General features: G+C 42.5%; 1 protein-coding gene across 1 annotated transcript in view; it reads left to right on the top strand.

Annotated features, from left to right (window-relative positions):
* Window positions 1-9,351: 9,351 nt before the first annotated feature.
* Window positions 9,352-9,738, top strand: part of LOC115108569 (transforming growth factor beta receptor type 3-like) — a 149,842-nt gene continuing 149,455 nt past the window's right edge. The window contains exon 1 of the mRNA XM_029633071.2: window positions 9,352-9,596. The gene's annotated coding sequence lies outside the window, so the exon portion shown is untranslated. The remainder of the gene's footprint in view (window positions 9,597-9,738) is intronic.

The raw sequence follows: 9,738 nt of genomic DNA, 5'->3' as shown, positions 1-9,738 counted from the left end.
TGGTGAAGTTCTCAGAGCCCGAGGCTTGCACCGAGGATCAGGATAAAGATGAGTTTGTGATGATCGGAGTGTCATTTTGTGAAAAAGTGGACCCTTGCCTCTTGGCTGACCCATTTGTGGTTTCAGGGTGGGTGAAAACAATGATGGGTGCTGTGGAATTGGTGAAGGTAACCAGAAGTGGACTTGTAATAGTTGTTTGTGTTTCTGCTGGTCAGAGGGAGCAGGCGCTCCGCGTTAAACGAATGGGGACAAGAGATGTAAGGAGTGATTACTGGGGTAGTGGTAAATGTGAAAGTTCACCAATTTGAAGGGGAAGATTCCCGGTGTTTGTGATGCTTGTCGTTTGGTGCAACGCAGACAGGATGGCGTGAGTGGTGAAACAGAAGAGTCGTCTGCTCTTTTGAGTTTTGATGTTGAGTCTTTACCAGACAAAGTGACGTTAGGATATATAAGTTATCCGGTATGAGCTTTTGTGCTGAATACATTACGTTTTTACAGGTGTCAAGCTTATGTGGCAGCAGTGTGTAGGAGGAGGTTCCTAGGTGTGAGAAGTGTGCAGAAGGGCATGAGACAAAGCAATGTGTAGCATTGGGGAAAGTAGTGGTATGTGTTAATTGTAGGGATGGGGCTGGGGATCAGAAATGTCCCGTGCAAGAGAGACAGGTTGAGGCTTCCAGGGTTAGAGTATTGCAGAAGTTGTCGTATGCTGAGGCAGTGAAGAAAGTAGAGGAAAATGGGTCAAGGGGGAGGGATCCTGAGAGGAGTGGTGTGAGTAGTAGATCTTTATCAGTACAGAGGGATAGGCCAACAAGTGATATATGCTTCAGTAAGATTACATTTATAGCTATGGTTATCAACTGTACTGCAGGGATGGAATGTATGTCGCAGAAAACTGAGGATGTGGCGGCAGCTACAGAGAGGTATTTGCGAGACTTAACGTCAGAAGAGTTACAGGGTGTGTTGAGTTGTGTTGTCCTGTCTTTTCAGGCTGTTGGCCTGAAGTAGGACTAGATGGATTTAAATAGGTGGATTGAGATGTTTTTAGTGAGTGTAGGGTATTTTTTATTTTTTTATTTTTTTCCCAAGCAAAGTATAAGGGAGTTACTCCAGTCTAGTAGGTGGCGGTAATGCAACACTTATTGGATGCCAACCTCTGTTAAATCTCATCAAAGAAAAAGAAGGGAAGAACTTCCTGCTCGAAGGAAGATGGATGTCGGCGGTAAGATGGTGGACAGGAAAAAAAGGAGGAACGTGGAACATATGAGTAAATATGGAGTGGGGGATTGCACAAGCCTTCTGGAAGATATGATGAAGGAGAAATGCCCCGACAAGAAAAAAGGAGAAAAGTGGATAAAGTTTTGAGTGAATATGGAACGGAGGATTACACAGAACAGAACAAGAGCGACAGAAGGAAATTTAACGTGACAAGAGTGAGGATTAATTAACTGCGCTGGAATGTGTAGTGATGACTGCAGAGAAGGAGTGTAAAGGAAAGCGGTGGGGTGAGGAAGGTTGGCGCCAAGTGCAAAAAGAGGGAAACGTGCTCTAGTAGCTTAGAGATGTAACCTGACGAGCGTGAGGATACTTTTTTTTTGTTTTGTTGAATTTTTACCCCTTTTTCTCCCCAATTTCGTGGTATCCAATTGTTGTAGTAGCTACTATCTTGTCTCATCGCTACAACTCCCGTACGGGCTCGGGAGAGACGAAGGTTGAAAGTCATGCGTCCTCCGATACACAACCCAACCAGCCGTACTGCTTCTTAACACAGAGCGCATCCAACCCAGAAGCCAGCCGCACCAATGTGTCGGAGGGTACACCGTGCACCTGGCAACCTTGGCTAGCGCGCACTGCGCCCGGCCCGCCACAGGAGTCGCTGGTGCGCGATGAGACAAGGACATCCCTACCGACCAAGCCCTCCCTAACCCGGATGACGCTAGGCCAATTGTGCGTCGCCCCACGGACCTCCCGGTCGCGGCCGGTTACGACAGAGCCTAGGTGCGAACCCAGGGACTCTGATGGCACAGCGCCCTAAACCACTGCGCCACCCGGGAGGCGTGAGGATACTTGTTGAGTTAGGTGCGGTGAGGACCGTTGAGTTTGAGCCTCTTCCCGATAATGACAAGGATGATTCTGGCCCAGTGGGAGTGAGATTTGTGGAGAGAATGGATCCTTGTTTTCTGGCTGATCCATATGTGGTGTCAGGTTGGGTGGAGAAGAGGTTGGGGACTGTTGAGTCGGTGAAAGTAACTCAAATGGGCTCTTGATGATTTACTGTGATTCTTCTGTCCAGAGGGAATGGCGCTGTGACTTGCTTTGCTCTTCAGAGCAGGGCGCCGTTGGAAGGAGTGGTAACGTGGGGTGGCATTAACTGTTGAGGAGGATCAGCTGAAATGGAAGATTCCTGGTATCTGTGACGCCCTGCGTTTGGTGCGACGTGGACCCAGTGGAGGGAGTGGTGAAATGGAGAAGACCGACAAGGTCAAGTTAGGATGTGTCAGTTATCCAAAAATACTGCAGTGTTTTTGGTCCAAGCTTATGGTCATGTTGCAGCAGTGTCTAGGAGGGAGATTCCTAGATGTGTGAAGTGGGCATGAGATGAAGGAATATGTAGTATCGGTGGAGAAAGTTGTATGTGTTAGCTGTGGGGCTGGAGATTGGAGGTGTCCAGTGATAGAAATGCAGGTTGAGGTTGCCAGTGTCAGAGTAGTACTGAAAGTGTCGTATGCAGAAGCAGTGAAGAGCAATAGAGAGTAATGGGAATAATATGTGCTTCAGTAAGGTGAGTTTCTTAGCATCCATAGCCAGTCACAGAAAGTCGTGGTAGCAGCTGCAGAGAAGTACTGCAAAGAAATTGTAGAGGGTATTTAACTAGGCATGTCAGTTTAAGAACAAATTCTTATTTACAATGATGGCCAAACCTGGACGACATCCATATGTTCTATTACTGCCCCCAACTGAACTATATTAAAGAGCCATTACACTTTGTGATACGAAATGGGAACTGGGAAAATAAACAAAATAAAAAATCTACATGTATTTTAATTACCCTACCAACTAACCCTATACTCATTAAAACCCATCACCTTATTTCACTACTTTAACCCTCTCTGATCCTACCCCAGGCCAACAACCTGAGTGGACGGGACACTGCCACAGAACACACACTGTGACTCTTCTGAAGTCAAATCTCCTACCCCCAAGTACTGTTTTTAGAATGAGATGTCAGAGAATCATGGGCATTAATATGGAGTTGGTCCCCCCTTTGCTGCTATAACAGCCTCCACTTTTCTGGGAAGGTTTTCCACTAGATGTTGGAACATTGCTGTGGGGACTTGCTTCCATTCAGCCACAAGAGCATTAGTGAGGTTAGCACTGATGTTGGGCGATTAGGCCTGGCTCGCAGTCATCGTTCCAATTCATCCCAATGGGGTTGAGGTCAGGGCTCCTTGCAGGCCAGTCAAGTTCTTCCACATCGATCTCGACAAACAATTTCTGTATGTACCTCGCTTTGTGCACGGGGGCATTGTCATGCTGAAACAGGAAAACTGTTACCCAAATCTGTTACCACAAAATTGGAAGCACAGAATCATCGAGGACATACCAAAAAGATTCTCGCTTCAGCACTCGCCGGTCCCATTCCGTGAGCTTGTGTGGCCTACCACTTTCATGGCTGAGCTGTTGCTGCTCCTAGACGTTTCCACTTCAAAATAAGGGCAGTTGACTGGGACAGCTCTAGCAGGGCAGAAATTTGACGAACTGACTTGTTGGAAAGGTGGCATCCCATGACGGTGCCATGTTGAAAGTCACTGAGCTCTTCAGTACAGGCCATTCTACTTCCAATGTTTGTCTATGGAGATTTCATGGCTGTGTGCTCTATTTTTTGGTATATACCTGTCAGCAACGATTGTGGCTGAAATAGCCTAATCCACTAATTTATAGGGGTGTCCACATACTTTTCGAGTGTATTTTCTGTCATTTACGTTCCATCTCTGAGGTACAGTTGATAACCCTTGTTGTGAACGCTAAAAAGCCAACCTTACTGAAGCATATATCACTCATTGGTCTATCCCTCTGTGCTGGCACAGATCTTCTATTCACAGGGATCCTCTCAGAATTCCTCACCCTTGACCCATCCTCTACTTTCTTCACTGCCTCAGCATTCGACACCTTCTGCACTACTCTGACTCAACCTACCTCAACCTGCCTCTCTCGCACAGGACACTTCCAATCCCCAGCATCATATGCATCCCTACAGTTGATTGACACACACCATTTTATCCACCGAAACTACACAATCATCTGTCCTATGAGTCCTGCACACTTCCAACATCTTGGAATCTCCCTCCTACACACTGCATGACCATAAACATTTGCACCTGAAACAGAGCAGTGGATTCACCAGAAAAGCTCTAATATATTGTGACTCCTCTGTTTCACTCCCACACTCACCATCAGGTCTGCGTCGCACCAAACGGCAGGAGTCATAAACATCAGGAATCTTCAACTTCAATGCTCCACCTCCACACTTAACGCTACCCCAGAAATCACTCCTTTCAATGGTGCCCTGTTCCTAAGAGCAAAGCAAGAATCAGATCTTGACCTAAGTTACGTGACAGAGCACCCACTCCCTCTGGTCAGAAGAAGGAAAAAAGGGGGGAAAGTCCATTACAGGTTACCTTCACTGATTCAACTGCATCCAACTCCTTTTCTACCCACCATGAAACTACAAATGGTTATCCCCTGTCCCCACAGTAGGCATTTTGCCTCTTGCCAGGCTTTTTGTTATTGTAAATATGAATGTGTTAATTAACTAGCCTGGTTAAGGTGTAAAAAAAATATTATTTTTACCAGGAATGGTTAGCAAAGGTAAGACGAGAGAGCGCGATTTTAGCTGTCTCACTAGAAAGCTTATGGAATGAATCTCATCATGTTTGTAATGTAATATTTTGTATTGGAACTCTGTATTTTGTATTCTACAATAAATGGGAATATCACTCAAATAAAGATCTTTCTATGCCTATGTGGACAGGTCAGGAACTGCTCTCAACATGTGCCAATGGCGTTTCATAGGGAATCTAAAGTAATTCATGTTCATTCAGCAAAGTTTCTTTGTAATTGCCTCTTATACACCAATGATACTTATTCAAACTTACCAATAGTGCTTTGAATAACCACAAACTACATGAGCATTTGTCTGACAATACAGTACTGAAATGACAACAGAAGGATGAGGAAAAAATGGTTGGCCTGCATCTTTGTATGAATCAGGAGAGTGCTATTTGGAAACAGCCACACGAGGGCAGTATTACCTACATTATGTGTGGTGCAGAAACTACTCTGCCGAAGGCTAACTGGAGAACTGACGTGCAAGGACCATGCATTTAATATACTGTTAGTTTCCATAAATTATTTGACAGCCACAGTGTTTTGGTCACTGCTCGTGTGTTTACTGTTTTTGTTAACTTGTGGATGTCTATATTCTGTTTGCATATTTTGTCTGTTGCCGGCAGCAACACTTCACTGAGTTAAAATCCGGGTAAATGTACTTGGTGAATAAAGTGATTCTGATATATCTATCAACAATCAATAGTCTCTGTCATTATTTGGGATTTTCTTTCTCTGCACAAGATGAAGATGCTGTGCAATTATGTTGGCTAGTCCTTGACTTTTTCACTATATTCAAACTGTGAGCTATTGTCCAATGGGCAACTTTTGGTGCCTTTTTCATGTTGCTCATACATAACTCACATAATACATAATCACTCTTTGTGCGGTCAGGGGTTATGTATTTCCTTTCTCTTCAGGTTTATATTAAAATGTACAGAATTCATTACAGAATTCACCCCAGCCTCTATGCCCCTTTTTGTCCAATTCTCAATGTATATTTTTTTACTGCTGTCTAATAGGCTACTAACTATAGTACTACTTTTACTTCCCCTATTAGAAAATATCATGCTATTTTTATTTCCTTATTCACACTTAATTTTTTATCTCTGCTGAGGTGTCGGCCTACCCTCAGCCCAAACATTGAACACCAAATAAACATACAACAATATAAGCAGGCCTTTCACTGTCATCATACATACATACATATGTATGAGACGTAAAATGATTTGAGCCCTTTGAGCGTTAGCTTGTCAACTCTCAGAAGCGGCACATCAGTGTTGTTGTGAAGGCATCAAGGTGTTCCGAAAACAAAGTTTCCTCCCCTCTTGTCACAGGTACCGGCTCATTAGTGGCAAATCATCTCTCTGACATTTGTGTTGTACCCTGCCATATAGCATCTCCCTCTCTGTGGAGAGATGATATCACATCAAAGCAAAACAGATCTGTTTGTTCAGAGATACGAGACGACTTGACGAGGTAGGTACAGATATATGCAGCTAATAATATCAATATACACACACACAAACACACAGTGATTTATGCTTGCTAGATGATAGCTATCTGGGAGGAGGGGAACACATGGAACATTTGACTAGTCCCAACTTTTTTTTTGTTTTTTTGTACAGAATCAGTTGATTCATATTTTTTTGACCAGTCAAAGCTAATACAACAGTCATGTAATAAACATGTAGACATTGGTAGGATTCATCAATGGCATGAAGAGAGAAAACCAAGGAACAACACCTCGAGGGAGAGCACAAGGACAGTGAAATGCCTTTCTTGCAAGCTCCAAACCCAACAAAGTCGGAAGTTTACATACACCTTAGCCAAATGCATTTCAACTCAGATTATCACAATTCCTGACATTTAATTCTAGTAAAAATTCCCGGTCTTAGGTAAGTTAGGATCACCACTTTATTTTAAGAAGGTGAAATGTCAGAATAATAGAAGAGAGAATGATTTATTTCAGCTGTATTTTCTTTCATCACATTCCCCGGTGGTCAGAAGTTTACATACACTCAATTAGTATTTGGTAGCATTGCCTTTAAATTGTTTAACTTGGGTCAAACCTTTCGGGTATCCTTCCACAAGCTTCCCACAATAAGTTGGGTGAATTTTGTCCCATTCCTCCTGACAGAGCTGGTGTAACTGAGTCAAGTTTGTAGGCCTCCTTGCTCGCACACACTTTTTCAGTTCTGCCTACAAATGTTCTATGGGATTGAGGTCAGGGTTTTGTGATGGCCACTCCAATACCTTGACTTTGTTGTCCTTAAGCCATTTTGCCACAACTTTGGAAGTATGCTTGGGGTCATTGTCCAATTGGAAGAACCCATTTGCGACCAAGCATTAACTTCCTGACTGATGTCTGAGATGTTGCTTCAAAATATCCCCACAATTTTCCTCCCTCATGATGCCATCTATTTTGTGAAATGCACCAGACCCTCTTGCAGCAAAGCACCCCCACAACATGATGCTGCCACCTCCGTGCTTCACGGTTGGGATGGTGTTCTTCGGGCTTGCAAGCCTCCCCCTTTTCCTCCAAACATAATGATGGTCATTATGGCCAAACAGTTCTATTTTTGTTTCATCAGACCAGAGGACATTTCTCCAAAACGTACGATCTTTGTCCCCATGTGCAGTTGCAACCTGTACTATGGGTTTTTTAAGGTGGTTTTGGAGCAGTGGCTTCTTCCTTGCTGAGCGGCCTTTCAGGTTATGTCGATATAGGACTAATTTGACTTTGTATATAGATACTTTTGTACCTGTTTCCTCCAGCATCTTCACAAGGTCCTTTGCTGTTGTTCTGGGATTGATTTTCACTTTTCGCACCAAAATACGTTCATCTCTAGGAGACAGAAAGCATCTCGGCTGCGTGGTCCCATGGTGTTTATACTTGCGTACTATTATTTAAACAGATGAACGTGGTACCTTCAGGCATTTGGAAATTGCTCCCAAGGATGAACCAGACTTGTGGAGGTCTATAATTTATTGTCTTGGCTGATTTCTTCTGATTTTCCCATGATGTCAAGCAAAGAGGCATTGGGTTTGAAGGTAGGCATTGAAATACATCTACAGGTACACCTCCAATTGACACAAATTATGTCAATTAGCCTATCAGAATCTTCTAAATCCATTACATCATTTTCTGGAATTTTCCAAGCTGTTTAAAGACACAGTCAACTTAATGTATGTAAACTTCTGACCCACTGGAATTGTGATACAGTGAATTATAAATGAAATAGTCTGTCTGTAAACAATTGTTGTAAAAATTACTTGTGTCATGCACAAAGTAGATTTCCTAACCGACTTGCCAAAACTATAGTTTGTTAACAAGAAATTTGTGGAGTGGTTGAAAAACGAGTTTTAATGACTCCAACCTAAGTGCATGTAAACTTCCGACTTCAACTGTAAATGCAGCACAAAAAATAATAAAGTAGAACAAAAACACACAAGAAATAAGAAGAACACGAGAAAGTAAGAAGCTATAAACAGGGTCAATTCCAATAACATATTTACAATGCGCAGGGATACTGGAGTTATAGAGGTAAAAATGTATAGGGGTAAGGTGACTAGACATCAGGATATACTTGTACTTGTAACCTAAAGGTTGCAAGATCGAATCCCCAAGGTAACAATCTGTCCTTCTGCCCATGAACAAGGCAGTTAACCCACTGTTCCTAGGCCGTCATTGAAAATAAGAATTTGTTCTTAACTGACTTGCTATGAGGGAAAATAAATATACAGTGAGCTCCAAAAGTATTAGGACAGTGACATTTGTTGGTGATGTTTTGGCTCGGTACTCCAGCACTTTGGATTTGAAATTATACTATGACTATGAGGTTAAAGTGCAGACTGTCAGCTTTAATTTGTGGGTATTGTCATCCATATCAGGTGAACGGTTTCAAAATTACAGCACATTTTGTACAAAGTCCCCTATTTTAGGGGACCAAAAGTTTTGAGACAAGTTCACTTCTATGTGAGTGAGAAAGTTACAGACTGGGCTGTCTGCACCAGCCTCTGTAGGGCCATGCAGCCGAGGGCGGTGCTGTTGCCATACCACAGCTGTAGAACTTTTTGAGGATTTGAGAGCCCATGCCAAACCTTTTCAACTTCCTGAGGGGGAAGTCATTACAACTAATGACTTATTATGTGTTGAGTTTAAAAAAATAAAACAACGATAACAACATTAGAAAATGCTGCTTATAAAGAGAACCAAATATTATCATTTTAATATGACTTATTAATCATTATTAAACCCAAAAATAACAATACTATTACATTATTTTCATAGTTCAATTAGCCTATACTGTGTTTTCCTAAAGTCGTAATGTGCAATCTGTTTGAACCATAATTATACTTTCACTGGAAAGACAGCAGCAACTGTCTGCTCTTCTCCAATGAAAACCAATCTGTTGATTTATGTAGCTAGCTAGTTTACCTCGCAGCCTCCTCCCACCACAAGACCAACCCTCAAAATGAAGTGCCTCGTGAAAACGGAGATAGGTATTTAAAACGTTTAAGCAATAGTAGTGGACTCACTATTCACAAACTCGGCAAATTCTGTAACCTGACATCTAACGTTGTTTTCCAAGGACGCGGAGGGGGTTTTCCAGGAAAGGATACATATCGCATCCATTCGAACCACTGCAAGGCAAGCAAGCTACAATTTACAACAAAGTTTACTTTGAGATTCCTGGATATTCTGCATGGTACGTCAGAGTTCTTCTTTAAGCGTTAAACGTTGTGAAACATGTTATACTAGCGTACAGAAAGAAAAGTTACATTAGGCCTACATAGTAATTGTTTTATGAAAATAATTTATGTGTTTATCATCTGCATGTTTTACTGAAC

This window comes from Oncorhynchus nerka, linkage group LG24 (genome assembly GCF_034236695.1).
Source record: "Oncorhynchus nerka isolate Pitt River linkage group LG24, Oner_Uvic_2.0, whole genome shotgun sequence".
NCBI lineage: Eukaryota > Metazoa > Chordata > Actinopteri > Salmoniformes > Salmonidae > Oncorhynchus > Oncorhynchus nerka.
The sequence above is the reverse complement of the archived record's forward strand: the minus strand, read 5'-3'. Positions and strand labels throughout refer to the sequence as shown.